Source organism: Cygnus olor, chromosome 9 (assembly GCF_009769625.2).
Source record: "Cygnus olor isolate bCygOlo1 chromosome 9, bCygOlo1.pri.v2, whole genome shotgun sequence".
NCBI lineage: Eukaryota > Metazoa > Chordata > Aves > Anseriformes > Anatidae > Cygnus > Cygnus olor.
The window spans coordinates 6,430,894-6,457,922 of NC_049177.1; the positions used below are offsets into that span (position 1 = coordinate 6,430,894).

A 27,029-nucleotide genomic window follows, 5' to 3' on the forward strand; every position below is an offset into this window, starting at 1 on the left:
CATGCCTATTGGCCGGTGCAGGATTACCCCCAGAACCTGAAAAATAAGATTTCCAGGGGGACAATTGTTAGACTAGCTAGCAATGTGGAAACCAATTTCTGCATTAAGCTAGCAATTTACTGAAAGCTATCATAACAACCAAGTGCCATTCAAAGCATCTTCCCACACAAGGTTGCTTGCAAAAGATCAGTTCAGAGAGGAAAAAAAAAAAAAAAAAAAGCCCCCATAGGGCAAAACCCTAATAGAAAATTTATGAAATTAATGAAAACTCATTTAAAAATCATGAATTTTTTATCATTCCATATGTCTTGTCCATTTATACCTTTTTTTTATTTTTTATTTTTTATTTTTTTTTAGTTAACAGCTTACAAATTAAGTACCAAAAAATACTTCAGGGGATTTTGGAGCAAAAGAAAAAATTTAATGCAGTGTTTGTCAGCAATTTTGAATAGAATTTCTCCAGACCCATTTTGCTGAGGGCATTTTCTCTATTGTTGGTCTCTTTCTGATCTTCTGTACTGCCCAAGAAAGTAAAAATCTCTATTTTATTAGCTTCACCAAAGAAATTGTGACAGATTTTTTTTTTCCTTCACTGGCAGATGAGTAAAGAAAGAAATTACGGCAGGGTTATGATTATTTTCTCTTGCTGCGCTGAGATTAGAAAAGTGGAAGTCAGCACCTGGTTGTGGACAGCCATCAATAAAGAAGGTATACAATAAAAATTAAATATAGTATTTCACTCACAATTCAAGCAGCATCTTAGTTTCTGTGCTCACTTCCTCATTAAAAAACTTCTCTTCAAAGAGCCATCATTAAATTATGTTTCTCTGCTTCTCAGGGTGATGTGTACTTCCAAATTTAGCACTTACGCAGTAGGAAATAATTATTTTTGAGCTTTTCAATTTTCTCCATTGATTTGAAGGAGGAAAAAAAATAATGGACCACTTCCCTTCAGGTCTGAAAAGCAGGCGAGATGTATGCATATTCATCAATATACTTGATTGCTGGTCCTGCCAGTATGAACGTCTGTTGCATTTTTCAAAACTGCTACAAGCTGGTTAAGTTGTAAGTTCAGTCGAATTTGTTAAAATATTTCTCATGTCTTCATATTTTCTGTAACTTAACTTGCTGTATTGGAAATGATCCAAGAGTGGATTTCATTTTAGAAGTAAATGTAGATATTTAAACTGAATTTTGAAATATTGGAAGTGAAACGTTTTAGAAAACACTACATTATAGTAAATTGCTTCCTTGTGTGTTTAAATTTTTTAATTTTCACAGTGGGCATTTTTTAGAACCGTTAAAAAAATACATTTATCTGTTAAGATACTTTACAAGCCAAGCTTCAGATGAAAGTTTATAATTAGAATCTAATTTTTGAAAAATATTTGGGAAGGAAAATTAATATAATTTGAGCATGCCGCACTGCGAAGCACTAAACGTGCATGTCATTTGTTGCATATGTTGCATATAGCTACCTCTACTGGTCCAAACTGTTGAAACCATATGGCTGAAATGCTGTAGGATGGTAGAGAAAGTACAATTAATAGTTAAGCATTCTAATTTTACTGTTAATATTAAAGATTGAGTCATTCACAAGCTATTCAAAATGTGCTATTATTTTATCCTAATTTTAAATTAATATTTATAACCTGAATGATTCTACTTACAAGAGAAAAATAGAAGTTAGCTGATTCTGTTACTCTGAAAAATCTACTAGAAGGTTTCACTAGGGGGTATCAGGTATTTTATTAACTATACATTTCAGCAAATCACTTTTCTTAATCTCATTTCCTGAGGACAGGCAGTTGTGCAGCTGAGATCCTGTTGGTGTTATTGGTCCATGATCCAAACATTTCTCTGGTGCGTACTTCCCGGCCTACTGGTTTGTCAGTAGACTGTTCTGTTCCCATGTTTTTGTTTTTGTTTGTTTGTTTGTTTGTTTTCCAATTATACCATCTATTTTTCATAACTTTTATTCCTCTCATAAAATTCTATCCCAGAAAAAGTGTTTTTCATGATATGAAGGAACATTATTTCAATAGCTTATTTGTAAATTCTGATTGCACTAATATTTCATGATACAAAGTTGTTTCCAAGTTATACATTTTGATTTTGATAGCTAGTTTTTCTTTTCTTAGTTGTGCAAAAGAGAGATAATGTATTTCAGCTGGGCTCGATTTTACTTTGAATGCTGGGCTTACTATTATGATATATGGAAATCAAGAATATAACAAATGTGTGACAAGTTATATTTCTACCTATGTTAGCACTGCAATATTGCATTGGCATTTGCTTGCTATTTATTCATGACAATAATCCATCTTTTCCTTAGCAGTTGAAGCTGCTACTGCCGATTACAGCTATCAGCCTGATTTGGACTGTTCTAAAATGCATCTGGTCATATTTACTCTTGATTATTTATTTGGCAAGCAATGGAATTTGGAAAAAGTATAGGTCAGCAAGGTAGACGAGATATATGTGTTGAATTGGAGGGTTCAGATGTTTTTCATGTGAGTCGAAAAATTGCAGTTTGACATATATTAACCTAATTGCTATGCATTATTTTTTTAATGTGCAGTTTACTCCAGCTAGAGTTGAACCATGTTGTGGGAGAAGCACACACATTAGTGTGTAAAATATATAGCCCAAATTCTTAGATTTTATGCCATTTTGTTATAACCCAGTGATGATTACCACAGAGACTTTACTTTCCATTCAGATAATCTAGGTTACAGGATGTTTGGAAACTCATCTTCGGTTTATACCTGATTGTTCCATCACCGTTGCTTTGTTATTTTCAGATTTGGCTTCATTTGTGATTCTGTTGCATAATGACATCAAGATAATTAAATCACTTTCCATGGCAGGATCTGTTTCAAGTTTCCTAGTGAAACATCTCAGCATGAGCCCTCGGGCTGTTGTGTTCTTCCATTCCAGCAGAGTCAAACTCTGTTCTTGGTGCTTCCTCACAAAACAAAACAAAACAAAAAAAAAAAAAAAAAAAAGAGTAAAGGTGGCTGCTAAGCCACTTAATTTTATTCTGTTCTTAATCTAGGAACTAATTAAGAGTATGTAATATCAGAAGAAAAAAAAATACATGTTTTGCATTCTCTTATTTTGTCAGAGGGCTGGACTGGCTGAACTCATTCATCCTTCCTGGTGACTCCCTTGTTGCTGCCATTACAGCACTGTGTAGTGGGATCAGTGTGGGACTTTCTTGCTCTGATCCTTCTCTCTTTACTGAGTTTGAATACTCATTGAACTCCACAGGACTACTGACCATAAGAGGATACAGTAAAAATGATATCTTGATTTCTGGTCCTGCAGAAAAATCCACCGTAAGGTAAGAGGGAAACTTTTCTGACCAGTTTCTCCATAGGGAAGTCTGTATCTGTATCTTGTGATTAGGGGAAGATGGGGATTGACCATTGCCCTGCAGCACTAATTCCAAAGGGATGGTGTTTGCCTTCCCGCTTCTGTGACCTGGCTTCTTCCAGGTTACTGCGTCTCCATCAACAACCCCAAAATAGTCTCAAGCCTCATCCAGATAAAGGGAGAATCCATACAGCAGAAAAACCAATTAAAGGTTTACTTAAGTTAGCCATGATGGTAATAGCTGTCCAGGCTTCCGTAGTAGGGGTATTCATAGGTGTGCATAGGTCTGTAGTTTGTGCTGGTCTACTGTGATTAAACCTAGTATGGTTTTACAAGTATTCACTGTCAGGTGTCCTTTATCTATGGTGTGGATGAAGGACATTTCAAGCTGTCCTTAGAATCTTGTTCTGATACAATGCAGCCAAGCCCAAAATCATCCTGTGGGATTGAAAGCCTTCAGCCTCCCCACTCCCTAGCCTACCTGCCTTGCAGCTTTAGTCCTGAGAGATCTTTGAACCCACAAAATGTTCTGTGGAAGAACACAGAGCTGAACTATTTTCCATTCACAGCCAGGACACAGGTTCTCTTATCTCAAAGCTAAAGGAATAGCTTTGGCTGCAGGTAAGGTGCCTGGGCTGTATGTCCTATAACGAGTTAGCGAACAGAAAACTTGATCTCCTACTTTCTCCTTTCTAAGTGAAATGACAGGTAGCTAACTGCTGCCTCTATTTTCAGTAATTTATTCTTTTACTTAAACCAGGGAATGAAAATATGAGTTATCTTCCTGACATTTGCATATTCATTAAACATTTCGTTATTTCACAGTGTTTTTAATGATCGTTCACTGACAGCTCAGGATGTGCGTATCGCATAGCAATCTAAATTGGCAGAGCTGCACCATGGCTGACTTCAAAGGCAGCGATCGTTCTTACCCACTGGTAAAATACAGCAGTGTCAGAGAGAGGATGAACTTTTAATAGGCAATTTGCCATTGCAAGCTGTCTTCACTTCATTTCCAAATTCCTTTAAAATATTTGCATGTTCAGCAGCACCAAACTTATCTCCAGTAGCATACAGGCATAATAGGAACACTTATAGGTCCTGACATTTCATATTCTGATTTGTATTCATGGTTTTGACAGTAAAATTTATTTTGTATTTGTATTCAAAGACAGCATGAACAGGAAATTACCACAAAATAAAATAATAGGAAGAATATAAACTAGTGGATTAACTGTCTTTTTGAAATCTAACTTGAACTCCTCTGCTAAAGTCAACATTTTTGAGAAAATATTCCTATTGAATACACTGAATTATATTATAATTTATTTTATTTTATTTTATTTACAGACATCTGTGGTAGCTGGAAGATTAATCCATTCAAATGACAAAGCATGAATGCTCCCCAATATGGTACTAACAGTAGTGATTTATTGGTTTTGGCAAACTATGCAAAAGACTGCCTTTTCTTGGATGTTAAGTGGAAATACACATTGATTGTGTGCAAGTCAAGATCTGCAAGGTAAGATTTGTGTAATCACAAAGAAGTTGCTAAATCAAAAAGATAGCAAAACTTCATTCACTCAAATGCTCATTGACTAATGTTTATTTTCTCAGTTCAGCTAGATACATGTTTTGTGTAAACGCTAATCACTCACGACAAAATAGTGTATATGATTTGGCAGTAAATTCAAATTTGTTTGGCACCAAACAGGAAACTTGGCACCAAACAAAATTTACCTCATCAAGTTTAGATATGACATGGTAAATGAGGTTGGAGCTATGTAGCTGAAAATTAAAAAGCTATTCCTTCAAATTTACTGGGGGTTACATTTTTATCTAGGTTTCTAAGTCCCATAAGGATTTACAGCTGTCTTAGAATTTTTTTGTAAGTTATATTCAAGTTAAGATTTCAAAGACTTCCACTTATAAACCTTAAAAAAAGACATCTCTACCTGCTTTGCTGTTAATAGTAGTAATAAAATAGATGTCAGTAGAAGAAACGTGTTAATGTATGCTTAGAAGTCATAAATATAAGACAAGGTTATCGAGATAAATTGTGCATAGTGTTGTTTTTTTTTTAAGTGGGATTTACTGACTAAGAATACGTATGACTGTGCTGCAAAGCACAGAAAAAAATGTAGGAATATGAGTTACTTCCTGATACACTTAAAATGTACAAAGAGTTTGGCTGTCAGAGATTTGTAAAAACAAAACCATTTTATAGAAGGCCTTTTCCTACTTATTTACCATGTTTTTAGTTTCTTTTTATTTCATTAAAATGCTTTATTTGCTTGAAGTAGTTTTTAGTGCTGGGTAAGTATTAGCCTTTTCTAAGAATGATTCATTAACGTTGCAAAATCATCCTTAATGTTACTTTAGGAACACATTACAGTTTTTCACCTCATGCATAAACTTAATTTTTAGTGATGATTGTGTAAATCAAGACTAACTATCAAGTAACACCATCAGAATTGACTTCATAAGGCTCTCCTAAACATTTAATAACTTGGACAAAACGTGTGTGTTGCTGGGGATGGCCTGGTCTGGCCTCCTAATCTTTCCTATTTACTAAGTAAGTAACGAAGAAGTTGTAATAGATTTATTATGCAAAAGCAGTAACAAACAGTGGTATAGTTTGTGAGAAGGCTTATCACTACTTTAAAGGTTAAGGTTTGCTACTAACAAAACTTTTCTTAGGTTCAATATAATGTTTATTGTATCTTTAATGTCGCAAAGTTATATTGCGCTAAATGTAAAATTGTATTTATTTGTTTTGATTTTGTGCAGAAACTACAGTGACATATGAGCATTTTCTAGAATTGGGAAATTAAACAGGTTATTACTCTTTCTGAAGAAAAATTGTTATTGTTATTGCAGGACTGTTATTTCTATTCATTTTCAGTAAAACAAATTGGTTTTGCAAGATTTTGTTAATCTTCCTTCCCACCCCCAAATCTGTCTCATCTCCTATTAAGCCTAGGTTCATGAAAGACCAAATGCATTTTGCATATGTAGAAAGTATACAGATCTCTTTTTATTATCTAAATTATGTTTTCTTACAGAGAATATAATGCTCAGTTACACTATTCATCGCACAAAGCCTTTTTAACTTTTTTTGAGGTGCTTACTATTACTTTTGATTATTACTCTTATGCCAGAGTGCCTAATTATTTGAACAATAGGCAGAATTATGCATATACTTACTCATTTATGATACTTGAAGGCCTCTCTTTCTTAATGTAAGTAGACATGTTTTTTTTAATAATTTATTCTGGTAGAATACACCACATGAATTACCCTCTGAAGGTCCTTCTTCCTTTCCATTGCCTTAGCAGGAAGGCTGGATGAGTGAGTGCTACACCCCCGCAATTTGTACTTACACTGCACGTGGCTCTCACCAGGTGCCTTAGGCAGGCTTGCATAGGTGTATCTACATAGGCATGGACTGCTTGCACTTTTGTAAAAAGTACTTTTTTATAACAGCTGTAATGCAGACTGGGAGTGCTTATTTCTACTAAAAATTAGGAATAATTTATGCAGGTTCATAACAGCATATAGGAAGTATGCAACTACTTACGTTAAGTGTGTGTGGCATCTCCATAGTGATGTTTGGGTCTCTTTGCATTTGATGTGCGTATTATGGTGATCTTGATTTTTTTTTTTTTTTTTTTCCCACATGAACTGACCTTAAGAATTTCCTACAAGATTCTGGCCCCTTCTGTGCTCCTAAATATATCCATTCCAGAGTCTTCCCCCTCTCTCGTGTGTATGAGGAGAAGGGCTTTTTGCATTGATCTAGCGATGATGACAATTTTTTCTGGAAAGAACAAAGCAGTAGAAAAGCAGACAGGAATTCTGTTGGTGTTCTGTGATTTTTACAATGTTTTCACTTAAACAATTTCGTACTTGTACAATAGTTTAAAAAAATGAAATAAAGTAGAAAAAAAGCACTGTTTTATACTCCTAATTTCTAGCTTTTTTTTTTTTTTTCATGAGGTTGCAAATTCTACTTTCTTGCTACTGTCAGTTTCATGAAGATAGTTAGAAAATTCACTAAAGTAAGAAGAATTTGTTTTCCAGACCCAAGCCTGGGACACTGTTGGTTTTTTTTTGTTTGGTTGGTTGTTTTTTTTTTTTAACTGTTTACTGGTCCTAGAAGTATTTAAAGCAACAGATCAAAGTGTTTCTAACTGTGACAGGTTGGAAGGCACCAGGTCATAAAACTCTCTTTATTTTGACAACTGTTTTTCTTTTCCTTGTATTCTTTGGTTTGGTTTACAAGTCTTATTATACATAAGGTTTATCATGTAGGCTTATTTTATTGTGTGAGTTTAGCAACTGCTCATTAAGTAACTTAAATTTATGCATTAAACCAGTGTAAAGCACAATATTTTAGCTTTCAGTCAAAATAAAGCATTTGGTTCTAACTTGAACATTCATGAGTTATGAACTTTTAAAATATCAGTGCTACATCCATTTGTCTTAGAGGTTTTTTCATCATTAGGTCTGTAATCCCAGATTTTAGACCAATAAAAATTTGTAATCTCCATAGACAACCTTTATGAATAGTTTCGGATGCCCGTTCCAGATGCTGTGAAGCAGGTGAGAGGGATCTCCAGGAGATCAGAGCCTGTGTCCAGGAGGAATCAACTCCCGACAAGATGCATCGATCCTGGGGTTTTAGATGGTTTGGCTGAATCACTTTAAATTCCCTCTTAATTAGTCTAATTTAGAGTGGTGTTCCCTGGGTTTATATTAATTTTAAAAGTACAAACGACTTTAAATCCACATGATGGTATACACATAGGGATTTAACAAACTCACCATTTTATGTATTTGCCTAATTAGAAACATTGTAAGTTTGTCTACCTAGACAAGTCTGCGTGTTCTGGTGATGAAAAGGCTGACACCTGTTAAAACTGATAAAGCTTTTAGCAACTTCCCCAAAGTTCCTGTCTTGAAGCTTGCTTGTTGGCCATCTGTTAAACAGCTGTAACACAGAATTATTTAGGCAATACTAAGTGTAAAGAATATTTGATTTTACTTGGAACAGGGGCAATGTAATTTGGCTCTTGGTGTAAGTATTTCAGTACATACACACACAATGGTTTTGCTTCCTGAGACAAGTACTGCTTGTGTTCAAGGCCCTGTTTTCAAATGTTTTGCTGGGCATGGTTCTTGTTTCTTTCATATTTGTCTTGTAATAATCATGTGAATTTTGTTTTTTGAGTGAAGTTACATTTGATCTTCACTTAACTGAATTCTTAAGAGAATTTCTGCGGTAGGTCCCTTTTCTGTGAGGCAGGCTCTGTTAAGATGTATGCAGATACAACTGTGTGTGATACAGTTAAGCATGGTGTATGCCTGTGGCTTTCCCTTCGGAAAGCAGGCGAGCTGGCTTTCTTTGGTTACTGTGAAGTATCCTGGGTATGCTTTGGTGCTGTGATCTCATTAATAAAGTAACAGCAAATACCCACTGTGGTCTTCCCGAGCATACTAGTCCAATGTAAAGAGTCCTTGTTCTCAAACAACGTTAAACCCAGTAAGTTGGTAAGTCTTAATGTCATTTGTAGACCTTTCACTTTCAAGGTTTTGTTTAGTGTGGCCATTGCATTAAGCTGCAGCAAGGAACAAAGATTACAGTAGACTCTTCACAGATTATTCTAGATGCCTGTTCTGGTGCATTTCAGTAGTCTTGTAGTGTTGTATCTCTCTTGACTTTTTTGGCATGCTCTATTATATACCTCCTACACTCAAAAGTGCAATTTTTTGGTAAGAGTCTTCTATTGTCTATTTATAAAACTGCCCTTTAAAACTCTGCTGAGAAATGGTCTAGTCACACAGTACTAGTGAATAATCAGCTTTATAGGCTTCAAATGCATTTTAAACATATGTTGGACAAAAGAAGTATGGAACTCATCAGTTACGGCCAAATATGCCCTAGATATTGCCTTTTTGCCCTTGAAGGAAGCTATCTTTTTTTAGTCTTTCAGTTTTGAGACAAAGGATCAAAATCACTTTATTGGACTACAGTTATCATCTATTCTAACAAATGCTGTGAGTTCCTGAAAGACCAATTAACCTTAATATAAACCGTCTGTGCTGTGTTGCATATTGCCCTTTGGAAGCTTTGTTGAAGTTTGCTAATGTTTACAGTGGCTGCTCACAATGATAATTAGATGCTAAAGTGATGATTCCTGGAGAGCCAAGAGGCTATAAAGCATTCTCAAGGGATCAAGGCCCTGCAGAGGGAAAGATGATAACCTGCAATCTGAAGGTGAGGTCAAGTTGTGCTTAACTGATACCCGTCATTTTTCTTTTGTTGGCTGAGAAGAATATCCACTTTAGAAACAGCTGAATACCTCCTGACAAATGGAGAATGCATTTAAAAGGTGGTTAATTCAGTATAAGCTGTCTACTTGTATGTAATTGCTGCTCCTGGAAGAATGAAGGCTGGAAAGATGGGAAAGATTCATTTTCCAATTGTGTACTCATGAGGCTTATTGTTCCTTATCCCTCTGACCTTTCTTACTGTTACTATTTTTTAATTAATAAGTTAATAAGTCAATCCTATGTCTATTCTATTAACAAGGCTTTCTGCTTCTTAACTGGCTTAGTTTGATCAGAGCTTATTGCTTCTGCCATTCATGCAAATGGCACAGATATATTTGTCCTTCCCTTAAGATCTGTTATAATTTCACCTTTTGTTATACATGTACATGAACCTTTGCTTAGTTCCCAGGAAACATGTATGAAAGTTGATGGGCTAAGGAATTTGGCTGTTGTGTTTGCTGGCAGGGAGCCTGACAGTCAGTTCAGAAATACAGTCAGGGGTTTAACGCTGGGGGCAGAGTTTCCTGTGACAGCAAATGCTGTGCAAATTGTATTTCTTCAAAATTCCACATTATGAAATTACAGCTGTAATGATGATTACTTCTGCCTGTAAAGTCAACTAACGTGCTATTGACTCTTCCTGAGTAATTTCACAGTTTTCTCTTCCTTTCCCATATCTCACCTAGGCAGCTGAAACAGAGAGGATGCTTTATCCAGTTGTTTGCTCTGTTGAAAGCAGAGGTGACACCTGCAGAAGAAAATTAGCTGGATGCGCTTTCATCACAGAGAAATACCATCATCTTTTTTTAGTTCCTCTGACATTTTATGCAGGTGGGTGGGTTTTGTTGTGGTGCTGCTGGTGGTGGTTTTTAATAATAAATGAGAATAAGAAGTTAAGTCAAAGACTAAATACCCATATCTGGTTTTAATGTTTTGGTTAATATTCAACCCTTGGTGCACGTATCTCTACTTAAATGTGTGAAACAAACTGCCTGGGAATTGTCAGGTTTCAGGTGTTTTCCTTCACATGGTGCTGGCTACTTGTGACTATGTGAGCAAGTGAAACTTTTGCCCGCAGCAAACTGTGTGGTCAGTGGATTACATGTGCACCTTTCAACCTGCAATTTCTTAAAATTGTTTGTTTTATTCTGTTAGTAAATTTTGTTTTTGTTTTTGTTTTTTTGGGGGGACAGACATTTAATTAGACATGGATATACCCATCTGTGTCTCCTTTATTTAGATAGAAATGTGTCTCTATGTGCATGCACGCCCACACAGCCTACATAACATTTATTATACAGAAGCTTTCAAAATCTGTCATTTGTTCTCACAGGGTATGTCTACAAAACGTGTTTCTGTGCAATAGCGCCACTTCCTGAGGCATTCCGATACTATTGTCACTGCTCTTAGAAGTTTGGTTCCTCAGGAATCTGCATGTGCTTGCATTTATGCCCAGTGAGATGCCGGAGTGGCTCTGGTGTCTTTATCCACAAGTGATTGTCAGAGCGTGTGAGTGTGGAGTTAAGCAGGTATAATTTTTGTAGTAATACCATACATCCATTTATAGCAGGGGGACTACCTGCAAAATAAGCTATTTGTGCACCAAGGTATTACAGTATGTGAAAAAAGCTGCTAAAGTCTTGTCTGTTAAGTGTGAGGGATGCAAGAATTCTGAGTTAATATTCACAGATTAAAACGTGAAGATTTTGGAGTTCCAACAAATTACCTGATGGTGCATTTAGACAACTACGAATGTGTCTATTTATACCAGAAATAGCTGAGCATTCGATTGAAAGGACCTTTCAAAAACATAATATAGAAAAAGTTAATGAAAGTATAACATTCACTTCTGAAAACTGTACCTCATGAAATATTCATAGTTCTACAGATAGGATATAGTTTGAAGACCTTTTTGTTGCAGACTTTGTAGCTTGATGTCTGTTGGTTAACATTGGACTGTAATTATTTGACATAAGCGGATAACATTATATTTTGCCATAGCAAATATGTTTGGCTTTGACTAAAAAGGTTATTTCATAAAGGTGAGGCTGTCCTGCAAGCATCTTGTGGGGTCTCTGCTGGTGGCCTAGGATGAGAGCTGGAAAAATGCATTACTGTTTCTTTCTTTCTTTTTTTTTTTTTTTTTTTTTTTAACAGATATTTTCATCATGTGAATCAGTTGAATACTTTGGATATACTCAGTATCTCACCCTGGTTTTGGCTCTGTTTCTTACCACCATCTCTTAAAATTATTTTTAATAAGATTAATTTTACTCTTTAAAAATATGCAATTATCTTAATTTTGTCTGGAAAAAGTGCCCAGTTTCAGATGCAAGTGCTACTTTAGACTGGTATTAAATAGAGACATTAGTCTTACCTGATCTCTTTTCTTTGCTTGTCAGCTCAATTACAGGTTGTCAATACCAAAGAATACACTCTTGTCAGTGGGGTGAATAGAGGGACAGGTTAGCACCTGCTTGCTGCAGTTCCTGACCTCTTCCTACTGCTGCACAACACTGTTTGGTTTTGAGGCTGATCTACATCAAAGATTACTTATTCCCACCTCTTTAAAATTAATTCAGTTCAATGTATGCACTTCAAGCACAGTGAGTAAGATGTTTAATCACAGTTTCGTGTATTTTGAGAGTTTGTTTGGTGATGTCATCTTTGTTTTTTCTTCTCATAACATCTAGATTGACAACAAAGTGTACTGAAACAGAAATATTCTAGGAGTGCATTTATTTTGCTTCTCCAAAGGAAGTTCCAATACAGCTAATTTGTAAATGAATATATTTTAAAATTATTCTATTTAAATCTTGCAAGACAGTCTAAAAGCCAAGTCTTTGTTCAAGGTATTCTTTTGAACAAGAAGGAAAAGTGAAGAGACAGTAATTGCAAGTCATGATTTGTGGTTAACTTTGAAACACTTCCAAAAACACCCTAAATTGTTCTGGAAATCAGGGGGGCTTGGGGATAAACTACCAAAGTTACTTCTGAAAATGGCACTTAGGAGCCTGGGACATCTGGAATGCAGATTGCTGAATGTGCTTGTATAACCTTCAAAGCGGTTTTGGCACAGAGTTGTGAAACCAGAATTAATTTTATCAACTGTGGGCTCTAAAATCATTTGTACGTTCCTGGAAAAAAAAAAGTATAAAATGAGCAACGTAAACTCTGTTGTCTTTGCATGTCTTTGCTTCAGAGCTGTCTAGGGTTGGACCATGGATGCCTTTAAAGTCACCGGTGTTCAGTGGCTTTGGGGGGTTTTGTAGCAGAAGGAAAAGAGAAAGGAGTTTATATAATTATTACTTTTTTGGTCATGTTCTCTTGTTCCTCATGAAGCTTCCTTATCTTTGTCTTCCGATAAGCATCTTAAACTGAACATTCCTAATGAGCTGACATAACCTCATACGCTAGGCATTGCGATGGCTGCTGGTGAGCCTGGTTCCGTTAAGTAGTCTGAAAGAGATAAGTAATCTTGTCTGCGGACTGTGGAGAGACTGTTGTGGGAGTTCATCTTGAGTTCATGCAGTTCGTTCAGTTAAGTTCATTCAGCAAAAGTAAGGGAATCAAATACATAATAATTCTGAGCTGTTTGTGGCCCAGAGCTGAAAAAAGACGTCATTATTCATTTTTAAAATAAATATCAAACGTATTATTTTATCAGAAAAACAGTAATGTCCTTAGGAAAACCAAAGGGTGTTTATTGGAGATGAGTGAGTCAGTGAAATTAAAGCTAGCTCCATTTCAGGTTGTTCATCTAGCAAATTTTTAGTAACCGTTTATGCTCCACGGTGGAAAAGAAGAGCAGTGCATATGGCGAGTTCCTGTTTTCTTGAGATGCATTTTAAAAATAAAGGTTATTTTCACAGAACTATAAGGTTTTATAGTCCATATATTCAATCATTTACTTTTAATGAAACAGATGTGCTGTTAATGCTTTGCTGTGAATGTGGTGATATTAAGACAGCAGTAACTGCGGTGAGTTCTTACATGTGTGTATTAGGGCAGAAAATGAATGTGTTCATAGAGCATGCTGTATTAGTTCCTTTTTCTTGGCTACCTGCCTCAGACTACTTTCATCTTTAAAAGTTTTGTTCAACCATCTTTTCCCAAAATTACGTTCTGTATGCTGCTGGTTCTTTGTTACTGTATCATTCTTGTTCATTTGTTATAGTGACTTCAAAGTCATAGTGACTTTGAAGAATAGCGGGTGAGGGGACTTTGCTCAGAGTATTAAAAACCAAGTGCTGATTTTGGTCTTTCCTTTTCTAGGGTGTATATGATAGCTTCTATGGGGTCTGGCCTGTTTCTTTCTTGTGGGTCTTTTTAGTCAGTTTTAAAAATTGTATTGGGAGTTTGGGGTTAACCCAAGTACATGGGAGAGGACTTGAGGATGGGTATTTGCAGTTGGATGTGGAAAGACTATATACAATGGAAAGACTTTATACAATGGCCCCAAATATTACAGGCTTTATAAAGTTATGCATTTATTAACAGAAGCATTATAGAAGTTACTGTTTTGTTTTATAGACTCTTCCATCGATTCTCCTGTATTTCCTTCTATTCCCTTTGAAACAATAAAAAAAATCTGTTACTACATTGGCATCTTTTTTCACTTTGCTTGCTACATATGCATTTATTATACCAAAGCAAGAAAAATCCCTGTGGTAGATAAACAGTGGCATAACATAAATGTGGTAGAAGAAAAGCAATTCAGTTTTCAAATATGTCCTCAGCCATTAGCATTCTAGTGCCTGCCTGACATTGCAAGACTTTCTGTGGTGAAAATACTGTTCACTTTAAAATTATTTTCCCCTCAAGTTCAGCATAAATATAGGCTGTTATTTGATTTAATCTTCTCATTTGTGAATTTATTTTCTCTTCTTAATAATGAATTGTTTCCTGAAAAATCATTAGGCTAACTTAGTTCCATCAAAATTTAAGTAAGCCATGCTAAAATATGAATCTTTATCACTTCCAAACTGTCACTTCCATTTATGAAGGAAATCAAGATATCTTTATGATTCTCACCAAGGAGGTAAAGATATTGAGCTGTACTTGTCTGCTAGCTGAAGCTCTCAGCTATATTTGTGTGAAAATCATTGCAATTGTCCCATAAAAATTCCCAGTATTTCCAGTAAAATCGATGCATCCAAGACATCCACTACACACATCATTAAGACATGAAATATCCATCTTCTCTTCCTTTTTCTCATTTTGTTGACTTTATTTAATGTGGTCATGAAAACACAAGGTGGGTTGCAAAAATGATTGTAAATAATTATGTAAGTAGCTCAAAACCAGTTTCGTCCACAGCAGTAATAAAGTGCTGTCAACCCACTGGGCTGACAACTATTTGATCCTGATTTTAGATATCAGACAATTTTCCCTCTTATTTCGAGGGCTTGGAATTGTATCTGCAATTATTTGCAGGTGCAAACAGCATTTATCCAGGAAATTGTTGGGTTTTTTTTGCAGCTGCACTTTGATATATAGGCCTTATTTCAACCCTGCTGAAATCAATAGGACCTTTTTCAGTTGACTTCAGTAGGTATTGGATTGGACCCATAATTTACACTTGCAAATAGTTGTGGGCACAAAATTACACCTGCAGAAATGGAGGCAATTCCTCAAGTCCAGGGCAATGTGTGCTTGTGAGGTTTTTCAGAAGATAATTGGCTGTGTTTTTTCCCTTATCCTCTGGGGCTATCAGCAACACAGCAATTTCTGGGCATCGTCTGATCGCAGTGACATGATATGTGGCTGCCTTCTCGACAAGGAAGCTCTCTCTGGTCTTAAGTGGGGTTCTGCTCCATTGTTCCTGTACGATGAGTCACAAAGTCCTGCACCAAGGAGAAACTGCTATTTTATGATAGAAGTGTGCGTTGCTCAGGGCTTGCTTGGGTTTTCTCTTTGCATATTTACCAGTCCACAAAGCATTTGATTCTCTGTAGCAAACAGCAATATGATTAGCTCAGGTGTGATCAAAGTTTTAAGACAAAACTGGCTCCTACATGGAAGAGCAACAAAAGGTGTAACTGTGTTGGTGGGTGGTGGGCTTAGCCAGCAGATACCAAATATCTGCAAAAACAAAAACAAAGCCTCAATGTAGTGATTTACACCTTTGTCAGAGTGAAAATCCAGCCTGTTTCCAATACATTATTTACCTCAGCTGAACTGGAAACTGACAACTTGAAGGCGTCCTCTGGACAGTGTCTGAAGTATGTCTTTATTCTCAAGTAGGACTTATTTAGATAGGCCTACCGGTTTGGAAACTTGGGAATTTATAGACAACCTTTAAACAAAGACCACGGTGTCAGTGCAAGAGAAGAATGATTTGACTTCTCTTACGTGCTGGAGTGGAAGTAATCATATTTAGACAAGCTGCAGCTTCCCTGTATGACACTAGTGGGCCTGAAGCTGGAAGGAGGCTTTCTGACTGTAGTGGTAGGACCAATCCTTTTCAGGGTACTGCATCCTCTTTTGTAATGTTATAGTTCAGGAGAAATTCATAGGGAAATGTTCATCCTCTAAGGTGGGCTATGAATGACATATTAAAAAATAATCATCTTCTAAGTCAGGGGAAAGAAGTTAAAATATCCTTAAAGGATAAACGTCTGAAGTTGTCTTTGTGCTGTCTGCCTGTATTAATTTAGGCAGGTAAGAAAAGCAGCGCTACCTACTTTCCTGTGTAGAGAATAGATAGCTTTGTCAGTGTTACAGCTTTCTGAAGATTTCTTTTCTCTGCAAATGCTCAGTGTTCGTGAGCATTTAACTGGAACAATTTTCATCACACTTGGTGTCTATCAGCTGCTCTGTAATTATTACTGGCTAGCCTCAAGATAAGGTCCCTTCGTACCTTGGTTGATGCATCTCAAATTCTGCTTTGCTGTGGACTTTGTGCATTTTTGTGTTGCCCTTTGCTTGTTCACAGCTGTGAAAGATGTAACCTTGGAATTAGTCCAGAGATTGTTCACATTATGGAATTAGTCCAGAGATTGTTCACATTATGACATAATGTGGCTTTCACCCTGAGCATGTTGGTGATGACACGTTAATACCTACAGAACATTTGATCTGTGACTTCTCCTGTCTCAGCTTTCAAAGGATCAATTACAATTTCACCTATCTTCAGTTGTGGTAATAAATAAAAATGATATATTCATCACTAATTACAATTTGTCTGGAAATGTCACTCTTCAAAGTAAACTAGGTAGCAATACCAGTCTATTTAAATGTTATTAATATGTGAGGCATAAATTAAAGATGGCTTCTTCCCTAACTAACACCCAAAAGAAGGAAACCAGAGCAGCCCTGTTGGATTGGCCCATGACATCCAGCTCTAACTCTGTCAGAGAAGTTAATTGAGTTTGCCAAAGCAAATGAATTGTTTCCTGCACTGTTTACTTGTTTGGTAGAGGTTGATCTGATGCAGAGAGCAGTTTTTTTTTTTTTTTTTTTTTTTAATCTAATGAGGAGTCAGACCTGATAAAGAAGCAATATTTCAAACAAAAATACTCTGTCAGTTTTGCCTTCAGAGCACAGCAAAATACTGACTTAAAGGCATTTCCAACAGGTAACTTTACTGTACCCACCACTGTTATCTCCCCCTGGTTTGGAAAAAGATGCTCACCTGAGAGAGGAGAACTCTGTGAGACTACTTAGTAGTTCAAGAAAACTGAACAGAGCCAATTTATACTGTCTCCTCTTCTATATGCCACTGCTAGGAATAATTCTGGGAATCCATTCATGGATGAAAACAGTATATCTTCAAATTCCCAAACAATTTCGGAAGCCCCTCGTGGTGCTTACAGGAATGGAGAAGACAATCCTTGGCTGCCTTTGGAAGGGAGCAGAAGAGTTTAGGGAAACTCCTGAACTGTCTCCGAGCTCTCCTTGCAGCTTGCCCTTTGCTGCAGAGAAGTGTGGCCTCAAACATAGACTGCAGCAGTTTGCGGAAGGAGCCTGCACTCAGCATTTAAGCGTGCTTCCCTCCCTGTTCTTTGTTTCGAATGGGAAACTAATCAGCGCAACTTTTTTTCTGTTTCTGACTGTGCACAGTTAAGCTTGTCTGTAGAGGGTACGTCTGGCAGGTTGGCTTCCTGGGGCAGAACTAATCCAATAGTTTACGAGTTCAGCAGATGTTTCTGCTTTTTAGGCCAGGTGTAATCTTGTGAACCATTTTTTTCCTTCTTCCCTGGAGTAAATGTTATCTGGGCTGATGGCCAAAAATTTAATTACCTTTTTTGTTTCCCTTCTAGATGTGTGCAGTGTCACCTTACATCAGACTTCCTCTCTTTTAGGAAGCATATGATGCTTGTGCTCATAATTCCGGCAGAAAATAACCACTGCTTGCTTAACCTTTACATGTTCAGAGATGCATGAAGGTATTTGGGATATCTGGAACAGCTGAACTGGTGATTTTTGGTGATAGAAGAAGATATGGGTTATACATCCTAATGAAAATGCATTTTTGTTGTATTCGTATTATTTTCTGTGTGCTTCACCAAGACCTTAATTCATTTTTATTTTTTTTATTTTTTTAAATCCTGGCTTTACTCGCAAGTCAGTGTAAAACTCAGGCCACAAGCGAGCTAGGTAAGTGAAACATCGGGGCTACAGAGACTGAAGAAATACTTTGAGACTTGTGATATTGTTCTTTCTGTAGGTCTGTGTTCCCCTCAGAACCATTTGCTCGTACCCTTCAGGGCGACGTGGCTGCATTGCTACTGAATGACTGTACAAGTAGTCTGACCAGAAAAAAAGAGTGATGATAACAACAAAAATATTGAACTTTAGGGAGGCAGGAATGGTACCTTGGGGACCATTGTTAGGTGTGGATTTATGAACTGTCTTGTGACTTACCTGGAAGGAGAAAATGGATTGCTAGTAAAGCTTATAAAAGATATTAAACTGAAAACAACTATGCACCATGCAGAGGTTGGCATACGGACAAATGATAATAAAGTTCCACAAAACACACCAAACATGAACATGGTGCTGTGGGGGCTAGAAATCCTCAGTTAATCTCCCTCCCTCCACCACACCTTAGTTAGTTTTAAAAAATAAATATTATAAACCAATATCTGTCAGCTTTGCTGGCAGAAACAAACAACCAGTAACATGAAGAACTGTTTAATTTCCCAAATACTGAATGTGAACTCTTTGCTACAGGGCTTTTCTTTCAGAGTTGTAGTGGTTGAGGGAAGGATTTTTCGACCCTGACTATCATGACTGTGCATGCAGAAGCACTGGATGTAGTGGTAATTGCTCTAGCCAAAGTCGGTCTTTTGCCAATACTGCTTATTTTGTTAGAGAGAGGTAGTACATGCACTCTGCTGGCAATGGTGTTGCCAATAAGAAATATTTCTTTGGCAGAATTAAACAAACAAACAAAAATAAAACAGTACTGTCATACTGGCAAAACGATTCTTGCACAAGCCTGGCCTTTGTTGGATCAGGAAATTAATTTTGGGTAATTTGAATCACTGCTATTTGTAACTAATTTTACATAACTAACTACTGTCTAAATTAAAATCTTAGTTGTTCAGGGCACTGAAGAGAGATGCTTTCAGAAGCTGGTTCAGCATTTGGTTGCTCTAGATCCCTCTCTGTTTGTAATTGATGTTCAGCCATGTTAGTTAGGTGCTTCAAGACAGGCCGTGTGAAAGAGCATGTCTATATTTTAAGCTGAAGATGTGCCTATGGTTCATTTTAGTTTGCAGCTGTGCTCTCCTAACCAGCTGCTGTAATGTGAGGCAGTTGGTGCCTGTCAGCTGATGGAGGGCTGCAGCTGCCTGTTTGGGTTAATAAGGGAGGACCAGGCAAAACCATACAGTTGTGGGATGATGCTCTAACACCCTGTAGAGTTTATTCTTATTGACAAGCCTAGTGTCCATATTTCTAACATTTTTAACCATCATGAATCCTAGCCAATATGTTTTCTAAATGAGGACAATTTTGAAGGTGGTTGTTTTTAATATGGGTCCTCAGCGTTCACAGCAGTGTGGCTTCAGGGTGTTTTATATGCAAGAAAATTCATTGCCTGTGCCTGTGTAAATTTGCAGGATGTGTGGCATTTGAAAATGTCAGTAAGTTAAGTGGGGTCTGTAAACATTTCTAAGCAGATTTTGATTCCTTGGCTAAGTATATACTTACTGTTTGAATGTTCTGAATGGAAACATGCATGTGTTTTTATTACATCAGGACTTGATTAATTGCAGCCAGTTGACCACTAAATTACAAGTACCAAGATTCCTGAACACCAAAGAGTTTCTAGGAGAGAGAATTCTGAATACTGTGGGGATTAAGTGTTGCATTTTCTGATTAAGATTGCTATGATACAGATGCTAATGCTGCTGCGGATTGAAACAAAATGGAAATAATGTTTGTAGAAAATTCTCTGAAAGTCACAATTGCCTTGCTCGTTGTTTTCATGGCTGTATGTATCCATCTTAAAGGACACTTGAAATCTCTGTAGCTGACAACAAAAAATAGGAGCTGGAATAAATCACTGCTTAGTCAGTACCTTTATTTCTTTAGAAGCAGGAGTCTTTAAGTTATGGCATGCTAACAAAGTACATAAGGTCCTCTTTTCATGAGGCCCGACATTGTTTTTCAAAAAGCATTCCAGCTTCAGTGAGCATTAGCAGCACCTTTGAGCAACTCAGCCCATTGTTGTAGCTCCGCAAGGGAGCCTGGCGCTCTGTAACTATTCACCACTCTCTTTGTTATTGGATTCTGGGCTGTACCTCAGCTGCTACATTCATGAAGAGTAAACATCCAAGTATGGGTTTTATCTCACTGATAGGTGCCAAGCGTTATAAAAAGCTTGTCAGAAAAGTAATAGCTTTAAGTTGACATTTGTTTGAAAGGGAATGAAGATTATGTGGGTGTGTAATCGAGAAAACGTTGCATCATTCCTGAGCAAGAGTCAAAAGAGGAGGAAATAGCCTCAGGTGTAGTGGCTCCCATTAAAATCTTTATGTTCTGCATTATCTGATAATTAATGGTTCTGTGTGACTCCCCGTACCAAGTATAATTTAGTAATAATAATTAGGTTAGGAGTAAAATGGTTCAGTTTCAATGGCAGCACTATAAAATGAGTCAGTGATCAGGTTAATGTGTGATACTAGTAAACTGTTAGGTGCTAAAATGAACACCATAGCTCTCTTGGTGAGGGGAGTCTTAACCTTTCCGTGGTATATAAATGGTGTACAACTTTGTGTAATTTTTCCATACGCATGAATCTCAATATAATTTCGGCATCTATGGCCTTGGGAAGTGTAAGGGTTAGCAGCTGGTGGTGTTATCCTGTGGTGCCTCAAATGCAGAATACAGGGCATGACATGTTCATCTCGAAATGCAAGGATTTGATCAAGCCCACCAAAATCATGCCAATATTGAAAATCAGGCTGTAAAGAAGCTACCCTGCTGATGTGTCACTCGTCATGCACTGGGACAGGGTTCTCCACCAGCAACAAACTTCTTGTTGGTTTCCTGGAGTAGCAGTGGCTTAAGATGCACTTTAATAGCAAGATAATTTAAAGTCATGCATGTATGTAGTTGTGCTTTTTTGTCTGCCTTGCTTCAGATGTTCCCAATATAACAATCAATTTTAAGTTTAGTAGAGGTAACAGCTAATGTCTTAAATGCTTTTCTTCCATGAATAACAACATTGTCCCTATGTGAATAACTATATTGCTTTGGTGTCTAATATATTTGTATCTTATAATGAATTCACTTTGGAATAAGAAAACCAATTTTAGAAAACAATAGTTTTACTTTATCTGACTTTTTTCAAAGGAGCTTAATTTCACAGTAATTCAATTTTGTAACCACGCTTATTCATTTTTAATGTTATTAGAGTAAATCTTACTAAAATAATTGGATAACTTTAAGTATTGCTAATGATTTTGACTACTTTATTTTAGAAATTTCTCATTTGTCAGTGTTTCAGATTAGTATGTTAATATTTTCCTGTTTTGTGTCTTCATTTTTTCTGTTCAGTTTTTGGTCTTTCACTAGGCATTAGATCTAAAAAGTGTTTGCTATGTCCAGCTGGGTTTTGCCTACCTACCATGTAGTCATCTTAGTTATTCTTACTGGGTTTTGTAGTGGTGTGGCTAGGCAGAGGTCCGATGGTCAAACTGGCACCGCTGGCAGGAAGATAGGCTCGAAGGCAAGAGCCCAGAACTCTTGGTAGGCACTGTAGCACCAGCAGGGCAGAAGGCTGACTTGTTCACTGCTAATAGTACTAGGATCTTGAACCCTGCGGCCTGGAAACCCTTAAAGCAAACTACTTGTGACTTTTCAGTCTCCTGTTATGTTCTTGTGTGTTTATCTGCATGTGCTAAACTTTTAGGTGAAGCTTATGCTGAGTTAGGTAAGGCACTTCAATGATGTTGAATAATGTCAAAGAGGTATCGTAGGATTTTTGTGTGTGTGTGTGGAGAAAAAAAAAACACTGAAAGATTTAATAACTAACATTTACAAATGGTAATTTGTGTGTCTTATTTGTATTGCAGCATGTTGCTGTAGAACATAGCAGGCCTTTACTGGGAGGAAGAAATTTGCATTCTCCTGAGGATGGAGACAAGTCTACTCTCTTCTGTGATGGAGAACTAACTGCCACCAGCAGGTGGGAGAGCAAATTAAAGCTAACGTAATGAATAAAGTTTGGGACCTATTTTGCTCTAGTTTCTTTTTACTTTGCTTGTTTGTTTGTGTGTGTGTTTCTTGTTGTTGTTTGTTTATTTTGATGTAATGGCAAAAATAGGCCAGACTGGGAATGGTTGGTACTGGTCATTGATAGAGAAAAAGTTTTGGTTGCTGGACGTAGTTTTTCTTCATTCTCTTACCCCTTGACAACTGTATTACTAAATACTTCTTACAATACCATGAATTCAATTGGCAGACTTTGGCAAATCTTCTTGGCTTGGCTTTTTACCAGAAGAAAGACTACTGTCGTCTGGCAATTGTGTGGTTTTTCTTGTGTTTGTTTTCCCCTCTGTGTCTGTCATTTTCAATCAAATGTTAATCGTAAATATACATCATATTGTACAACTTTGTTCTTCTTGGAGTATCAAGACAGAAATACATTAGAAACCTCAGTCTTTCAAAAAGATCAGCAATGGTGAACTTATTTGCAGGGTTCTGGCATCACAGACCTGAAATTGTATGTTGTCACACAGGATAAAATAATAGTTTTGTTTTCTTGTTTCTTCTATAACTTTAGAGGAGAATTTAGAGAACAATTCCTTCCCTCACTGCCCCCATATTTCTGTAAATCTGAAAAAGTGCATTTTATAAAAACAAAGTTAAAACTGACTTCAGGTAGTCCATGTTTTGCTGCATATTTTATGGAATATAGAATTTGAGAATGATCATTGATCTCTTCTCTTTAGAGAAGAGGAATTTTAACATGGAAGAGAAACTAAACCTAAATGGTGTGTGTTTTAATTAAGCTGAAGCATTGGTATTTGATTTACTTCAATAAAGTATGATATAAAGACAGTTTTCAGTGTGATCTCTGAAACATTTTACAAAAAAAAAAAAAAAGTAGATTGTGAAAAAAGAATATGTGTGTGTGGAGTTTCAAGAGAGCGTAGGTGCTTAGTTTACATGGTTAGAATAAGTTCTAGACTCTACTTTTTCTACAAATGGCAAAAGTTGAAGTGCTGTCTTGCTGAGTTTCAGCATGGTGCCCAGTTAAACAGTATTCAGGTTGTAGTTCAGGCCCACGATATGTGTTTCCAATGGTTTATTTCTCTGAAAAGTAGGTATTTCCTTAAGAGAAACAACTAGGTTGTGAATAAAAGGGATAGTGTCTTCACAACTGTGGAATTCAGCACTGGAGAAATGGGGCTTTGTACAGAGAGCACTTCATTTTTGTGGAGAGCTTTTTTTTACCATTGGCTCTCTTCTTTACGTGTAGCAAATTAGACCCATGTCCACACTGAAGTAATTAAATATCACTGTTAGTCTCTTAAATCCAGTTTGGGCTGGTTTACAAGGAGCATGGCTCCTTTGTCTGACATCTGGATACTTATTGTATCTGAGTTCTGAGTTGGTCATGTAAGTTGAGATCTTGGTTGGATCTGATTTTTTGATGGATACATACATACAAATGGATTAGAGATCTGTGGCTTGAGTTTTTTGCAAAGTTTATTTGCTTTGCGTTGGTGGTTGTTTTTGTGGGTTTTGTCCTTTTTCAGGTGTGGAGTAAAGACAGGGAAAGCAGTGGCAGGCAAACAGCAAAGGAAGTGGTACAGGAGTGTGAAACGTGCATCCTGAGGTGTTCATAGCTATTATGGGGTTCAGCAGCCCGCAGATGAGTAAGCACTTCTGCTACCTACACACAGAGTAATTACACTACTGTTTATGATGGATAGTTCAATTTCTGCCAGTGTTTCCATTATTAATTCCTGGGCTTGGGGGTTTTATAATACAGGCAGAGTCTGTATTTGGGTAATTTTATTAAGGCAGTTTGAAACAAGCTCTTTGGCTATGCAATCATGGAAAGAATATTAAATAAAAAGAAAACTGAAGCCAGGGAGCCTAATGACTGATAGGTGATTTTAAGCTTTATAATTTTTGCCACTTACTACATGTAAAGTCAACAATTTCTCCACAGCAGTAGCTTCAAACCCAAGTGTTAACCTTACAAGGTTAGCCTGAAAATCACAAGATCTTTTTTTTTTTTTTTATACTTGCATTTACTAAACTCATGTTTTGCTGTAGGTTGTTTGCAGATTTTTTTTTAACCACCACAAGAGTTCAGTATGCATCTTTTCTTATCAGTGGATACTGATAGGTAGGTTATGTATCATGAAGTGTAAATAGCACTAGCTGCTTATTACTGGCACTTGAGTTCAAAATTGGCTGCATATATCTAATAGTCATAGAAAGGGAAATGTACTCCACAGGAATGAACTACAGTGTGTTTCCATAGACCCTGTTTAGTGGGTTTACATGGCAAGTGTGAACGTGATGTAGCAAGGGGCCATAGGGGTGGCTTCTGCAAGAAGAATCCAGAAGCTGCCCCATGTTAGATAAGGGCCCTGCCACTGGTCAGAGCCTGGCCAATAAGCGATATTGTTTGCACCTCTGTGAGAGTATATTTAAGAAAGTGTTTTTTTAAAAAAAAAATAGTGCTGGGAAACAGCAGCTGAGAGAGAGAGGAGTGAGAAACAGCCTTGCAGACACTAAGGTCAGTGAAGAAGGAGGCAGAGGAGGTGCTCCAGGCACCACAGCAGAAGTTCTCCTGCGGCCTGTGGAGAGGACCATGGTGAAGCAGGCTGTCCTCCTGCAGCCCATGGTGTACCACGGTGGAGCAGATCTCCACACTGCAGCCCATGAAGGAGACCACAGTGGAGCAGGTGGATCTGCCCTGAAGGAGGCTGTGGCCTGTGGAGAACCCCTGCTGGAGCAGATTCCGGGCTGGACCTGAGGCCCGTGGAGAGGAGACCACGCAGGAGCAGGTGACCTGACAAGAGCTACTGCCCGTGGGGGACCCAAGTTGGAGCAGTTTGCTCCTGATGGATGGACCCCATAGTACAGACCCATATCTGGAGCAGTTCTTGAAGAGCTGTTGGCTTTGGGAAGCCCATGCAGGATCAGTTTGGGAAGGATGGCATCCCGTGAGAGGGACCCCACATTGAGCAGTGTCAGAGAGTGACTGTGAAGGAGTGGTGGAGACAAAGTGCTACAGACTAACTGCAACCCCCATTCCCCTGTGCCTCTTGGGGGGAGGAGGTGGATGGGGGGGGGAAGTGTTTCTGGTTTCTTTCCTTTGTTTCTCACTTCTCTAGCCTGTTAGTAATAGGCAATAAGTTGTACTCCCTACTCCCTACTTTGATTTTGTTTTGCCCGTCACGATAATCGGTGAGCGATCTCCCCCACCCTTATCTCAACCCTTGAACCCTTTGCATTATATTTTCTCCCCCTTTCCCTTTGAAGAGGGGGGAGTGAGAGAAGGGTTGTGGTGGAGTACAGCTGTCCACCCTAGTAAAACCACAACACCTTCTTTGGACAACCTGTTCCAGTGCCTCAAAACCCTCATAGCAAAGATGTTATTCCATATATCTATTCTGTATCTACTGTCTTTTAGTTTCAAGCTATCACTCCTTCTCCCATCACTACACTCCCTGATAAAGAGTCCCTCCCCAGATTTCCTGCGGGCCCCCCTTAGGTGGTGCAAGGCCGTTATAAGGTATTGTTGGAGCCTTTTCTTGTCCAGGCTTATGAGGCCCAGCTTCCTCCGCCTGACTTGGTAGAAGAGGTTCTCCAGCCCTTAGATCTCCTTTGTGGCCCTCCTCTGGACTCGTTCTAATAGTTCCATGTTCTTTTTGGGCTGGGGTCCCCAGAACGGAATGCAGGATTCCAGGTGGGGTTTCACGAAAGCAGAATAGAGGAGGGGAAAAAAAGAAGAAACTTGCCCACAAGGGGACTCAGGCAGAACAGGTGTCCAGAAAAGGTGTGGCATCTCTGTCCTGGGGGGTAGCTGGCCTTGACAGAACAAGAGGTCCTTGATGGACCTGGGAGTCCTGGTGGACAGCAAGTTAACCATGAGCCACCAATATGGCCAAGAAAGCCAAGAAGGCCAGTGGTATCATGGGTTGCATTTGGAAGAGTGTTATCTTAATAAACTCACAGCATGATGTGGCTGGGGGTGCTTTGTTTCACAGTTTCAACACAAACAGCTCCTGAAAGCTCTGGCCTTGTCAAAGCATTTCTTTTTATTTGCTCAGTTTGGTTTGGTTTTAAATGCACTGACTCATTTGACCAAGAAGTCTAACATTCAGCATCCAGGTTCCACCTCCACATAATGGAAGCAACCTCTTCATGAGGTTTCTAGTTTCAATTGGCTCTTCCAAAAATATATGTCGCTGCAGGGAGCTCCACATGTCTTCCTTTTGCAGTCTTCTAACCAGACAGGAGAGCTCTTCCTCCGAACGAGGAAGCAAGAAGCCACAGAAGTGGTGAGAAGGTTTCTCCTGAAGAGATGAGGGCAAGGGGGGACCTCAGATTGGCCCCCTCTCTTCCCCCCACCTGCAGGCCTCCTTCCACATAAGGGACTCTTTCAGGCCGCAGAAACCCACTCCCAACACAGCCATGTTTGGCTTCGGGCATGGCACGCCATCACAGAGGCCTCCTGATGTCACAGTGGCATCTGCCCCCCATATTGTGACAGGGCCCTATAAAAGCCCCTGCGCCTGGCCCACCACTCACTCAACTTCCAGGTCCTCTAGCGATTGCCAGCATGGCTGGAATGAAGAGGTCCTGGGAGACAAGCTGCCCACAGCTGCGTG

The 27,029-nt window shown here is 38.0% G+C and overlaps 1 long non-coding RNA gene across 1 annotated transcript; it reads left to right on the forward strand.

Annotated features, from left to right (window-relative positions):
- Window positions 1-610: 610 nt before the first annotated feature.
- LOC121074544 lies at window positions 611-23,158 on the forward strand. Its single transcript, XR_005822404.1, has 8 exons — window positions 611-708; window positions 3,128-3,346; window positions 4,729-4,900; window positions 7,378-7,439; window positions 7,934-8,068; window positions 9,538-9,658; window positions 10,401-10,545; window positions 22,245-23,158. It is a non-coding gene; the product is annotated as an uncharacterized LOC121074544 (long non-coding RNA).
- The last annotated feature ends 3,871 nt before the right edge of the window (window positions 23,159-27,029 follow it).